The 5000-nt window shown below is 46.0% G+C and overlaps 1 protein-coding gene across 2 annotated transcripts in view; it reads left to right on the forward strand.

Annotated features, from left to right (window-relative positions):
* The window catches only part of LOC125287747 (rho GTPase-activating protein 44-like), an 85847-nt gene that overhangs the window by 46987 nt on the left and 33860 nt on the right, over positions 1–5000 (forward strand). The window lies entirely within an intron of this gene.

Raw genomic sequence — 5000 nt, forward strand, 5'->3', positions numbered from 1 at the left:
CAGGACGAAGTGTTGAAGGACTGTGCAGAAGAGCTGAAGGATGTTTTTTACAGACATTTTCAACACCTCTCTGGAGCAAGCAGTCATCCATCACTTTTCAAAACTGCCATCATACCCCGCAAAGAAATCATCACCATCATACTTCAATGACTACCGATCCTGTAGCACTCAATGCCCATAATCATGAAGTGCTTCGAGCGGCTAGTCATGTCACACATCAAAGCCACCCTACCCCACCCTGGACCCTTTCCAGTTTGCATACCGAGCCAAACGATCCACGGAGGATGCAAATCTCTGCCCTCCATCCAGCCCCTCACCCACTTAGGATAATAAAGACTCATATGTGAGAATGCTGTTCATGAACTTCAGTTCAGCATTCCAATGCCATATACCACAACAACTCATCAGCAAACTGGACAAGCTAGATTCAGGGTACCTCCCTCTGCAACTGGCTGCTGGACTTCCTGTGCAGAGACCACAAGCAGTACGTGTGGGGGACAACACTTCAAGCACTCTGACCCTGAGCACAGGGCCCCCTCAAGGGTGTGCTCAGCCCCCTGCCTCTTCACACTGCTAACACATGACTGTGCAACCACTCACAGCTCCAACCATCTGGTGAAGTTTGCAGGCGACACAACACTGGTGGGCCTCATCACCAAGGCGATGAGGCTCACTACAGAGAAAGAAGTGAACCTGCTGGCTAAATGGTGCAAAGACAACAACCTCCTGCTAAATGTCAGCAAGACCAAGGAGAGATTGTTGTCAACTTTCAGAGGAGGCCACAAACAACTGCCACCACTGTCCATCGACGGAGATGCTGTGGAGAGAGTGAGCAGCACAACATTTCTGGGGTGCACATCAGCTTGACGACCTCTCCTGGACCACCAACACAGCATCACTGTAAAAGAAAGCCCAGCAGCCTCTACTTCTTGGGCGCAATTGAAGGAAGTGCCAGCCTCCTGTCATGACTACATTCTACAGAGGGACCATCGAGAGCATCGTCTCCAGCAGCATCACAGTGTGGGGCCGGAAGCTGCACAGATCAGAACAGGAAGACCCTCCAGCGCACTGTTAACACAGCTAAGAGGATCATTGGAGCACCACTCCCCTCCCTGCAGGACATTTACACCACCCGCCTCACCAAGAAAAGCACTAATGATTGTCAAGGATACAACCCACCCTGCACACAAACTGTTCAGCCTCCTGCCCTCTCTGGAAGGGGGTACAGGGCCTCCTCCGCTCCCGCACCACCACCAGACTGGCAAGTAGCTTCATCCACCAAGCAATCAGGATGCTGAACACTCTACCCACTCTCCCATCACTGACAGCCCCACCCACCCACCAGCCAGCCAGGAACCTAGGAAACTAGGATCCTGTCACCCCTAACCCCTCCCCCAACACGCCCTGTGGAACTGCACTGTGACTCTGCGCAGCCTAACGTGTTGCTGCTTCACATCAAGCCTGATATACTTGAAATTACTGCATGCTGCATATCAATGTAAATATACAGGTCACACAAGCGCAAGTTTAAACTTCATGTAACTGTTAAGACTATATAAATATACAACACAACTACCTCTATTTTTTATATATATGTCCTATATTTCTATTTTGATACATACATGTTCTATATTTCAGTCTTGCACTTTAATTTAATGTTTATTGTCTATGGCTATGTCTATAGTATGTCTATGTCTGTATTTAAAGCATGTCTATGTCTGCATGGGGAAAGTAAAAAACGAAATTGTAAAAAATTGACAATAAAAGCCGATTTTGACTTGACTTGACTTGATGGCCTTGAGCGGACTAGAAGGGGCTCAGGCAGCCAAAGCTATGGCTGTATGTACAAGGACAGGAGGGAAGTAGTGCTTTATTCCAGTGTTTGTGCTCTTTGCTCTCTCTCTTGTGTGTGTGTGTGTGTGTGTGTGTGTGTGTGTGTGTGTGTGTGTGTGTGTGTGTGTGTGTGTGTGAGTGTGTGTGTGTGTGTGTAGTGGGAGGTTGTGTGTGCCTGTGTGGTGTGTGTGTGCATGCCTGTCATTGCCTGTCAACATTGTGTCGGTTTCAAGATGGGCGTAGGAAGAGCTCCACTATCCCAACACAGCCCGCACACCCGTCGTAACTGCCATCGTTAATGCAAACAGACGCAAGATGCTTTAGAGAACGATTCTGATCATGTGTTTACTGTCAGAGATCAAAGTAGCGCATAAACAGGCATTGTCAACCGGGAGGGTCTACAAGCAACAATGGCGTGGCTATGACCCAACTCTAGGTACAGGTACAGAGCCAATGACAACGAACACCTAACAAACCAACAATGGATTACTTTCCAGATGAAAGAAAGAGCCTTCAGAGAAACGCTTGACACAAAGAGACTGCATGAGAGAAATCAGTTAACCTGCTCATCAGATCCTGCCAAGCAGTTGAAACTTGTAGTGGGAGGTCATGTGGGGCGTGGGGGTGTAGAGAGTGAAAGGACCTGATGGTCAGGTCACATTCTTTAGGTGCCGTCTTCCTCCCCCCCCTCTCTCTCTCTCTCTCTCTCTCTCTCTCTCTCTCTCTCTCCATGTTTTTCTTTTCATTCTGTGTGTTTCTCTCACACACACTCCCCCTTCTCTCTCTCTCACTCTCTCTCTCCATGTTTTCCTTTCATTCTGTGTGTCTCTCACACACACTCCCCCTTTCTCTCTCTCTCTCTCTCTCTCTCTCTCTCTCTCTCTCTCTTTTCTCTCTCTTCCTCCCTCCCTCTCTCTCTCCTTCCCTCTCTCTCCATGTTTTCCTTTCATTCTGTGTGTTTCTCTTACTAGGGCTTTGACTCCGAACTTCGTTATTCGAATATAATTCGATTATTTAAAAATTAAAGATATTCAAACTAATTTTAGGGATCTCTTAATATTCTAACCTGTAGCCTATGGAGATCATTTCTATAAATGTATTTGGTTGTAAACGTTGTTTTCAATTCAGATTCCGAGGTTTTTTTCACGCCTGGTGAAGTAAAATCGTGAGCTCATTAGCAAGGCTATTATTGGTCATCTGGGCTCCTGTAGGTGACGTTAGCATCCTGGCTGGTTTGCGCTCGTAGTCTATTGACAGATACACTGCCCTCTGGTGGACAGAACATATAGAACTTAAGTTTGATACCAATATCGGTCTTACTGAAGACATTTAATGGTTAAAATATTATTAATACATATTCGAATATATTCGAATTTTAATATTAATAAACAAACAAACTTCGAATATGATTTTTGAGGCAAAAGTCAAAGCCCTATCTCTCACACACTCCCCCAGTCTTCCTCGTGCTCTTGCCTCCTCTCCCACTCCTGTCACATTCCCCTCTTCTGTCGCTGCTGTACCTTCTCCTCTTCCCTGCAAGCCTGTTCTACTCATTCATACTCTCATCCTTCATACTCTCATGTTCCTCTTTTTCCTCTCTTCCTTTCTCCCTCACTCCCTCCATCATTCTCTAACTCTGTCATTTATTTCTTACGCCTCTTAATCCCTCCCTCTCACTCATTCACTCCCTTTCTTTGTCCAACTCCCCCTCTTGCTTTCTCTCCCTCTCTCTCTCTCTCTCTCTCTCTCTCTCTCTCTCTCTCTCTCTCTTTTCCTCTCTCTTCTGTGTCCTTCCCTCTCTCCCCCATAAGCTGTAGTGATGTGGAGGAGGAAGCTTCACGTTAGCAGGTCCAGCAGAGCCAGGCTAAAGAGGCACGCTCCGTAAGTCTGCTACCCACACTCGGTGCCTTGTCCCTGGGCTAGCTGGTCTCCGAGGGTCCTTGGGACCTCCAGGGCTGCCTGGGCAAGGGTCATCTTCTGGCTTCTTTGTTTATACAGCTTGTGTTTGGGACACCATTGACTCTGTTTGCTTTAGTTAACACTCCTGTGTTTGCAATGCGTGTTTGTATGAGGACACACACAGAATGCTTGTGTGTGTGTGTGTGTGTGTGTGTGTGTGTATGTGTGTATGTGTGTACAGTATGTGTGTGTGTGTGTGTCTGTGTGTGTGTGTGTGTGTCTGTGTTGTCTATGTTGTACCGTAATTTAGTATGACTTTGTGTGTGTATGATTTCTGTGTGTGTGAGATTTGTAGTATATTGTGGGTTGGAGATTCTCTGTCTCTGACTCTGAGTCTCTCTGTGTGTGTGTGTGTGTGTGTGTGTGTGTGTGTGTGTGTGTGTGTGTGTGTGTGTGTGTGTGTGTGTGTGTGTGTGTGTCTGATTCTCTGTATTTTATATTGATTGGTTTGAGGGTTTCAATTGCAGCCTCTAAAGCAGCAGGTGTCTGGAGAGTGCTGTGTGTGTGTGTGTGTCCATGTGTGCGTGTGTGTGTGTGTGTGAGAGAGAGAGAGAAAGAAGGGGTAGAAGGCATTGAGTGTGTTTTTCGACATTCACACATTTCTGTCAACACATTGTGTCATCACCCAAAACAAACATTTACAGTATGCAATGACAAGAACACACACACACACACACACACACACATACACTCAAACCCAGAAACAGAGTGTGTGGCAGAAGCAGTGGAGTAGAGACTGTTGTCATGTGGTTGTCAGGTTAGCCCCGTGTTGTTCCTTACTCATCTGTGAAACACTATAAGACTGATTGAATAAGGCAAATTTAATTGAATTGAAATGTAATTAATTAAAAACGAATTGAGTTTTGTTGCATTGAGGACTGAACTGGCTCATAGCCATACCAGTATTACTGTACGATTTTGATTAGATTTGCCCAATAAATTAACTCTCAGACCGAGGGTATATTGCACTGTTGGTTCATGTGTAATTACACACACTCCCGCTGGAGAGCTAAGGTGTTGGATAACGAGAAATGGACAGATGAAAGGACTGAGAGAACACCCCTGAGGATATGAGAGAGGGAATGTGCGGCCAGGGGTGAAGGTCATGAAAGGGACATCAGAAACGTTTATGTTTTACTGTCATCTCTATCTGATATATTTATGTTGTTGCTGATAAATTGGAATCAATGCTACAATTATGGCTGGCA

Source organism: Alosa alosa, chromosome 22 (genome assembly GCF_017589495.1).
Source record: "Alosa alosa isolate M-15738 ecotype Scorff River chromosome 22, AALO_Geno_1.1, whole genome shotgun sequence".
In the NCBI taxonomy this organism is placed as follows: domain Eukaryota; kingdom Metazoa; phylum Chordata; class Actinopteri; order Clupeiformes; family Clupeidae; genus Alosa; species Alosa alosa.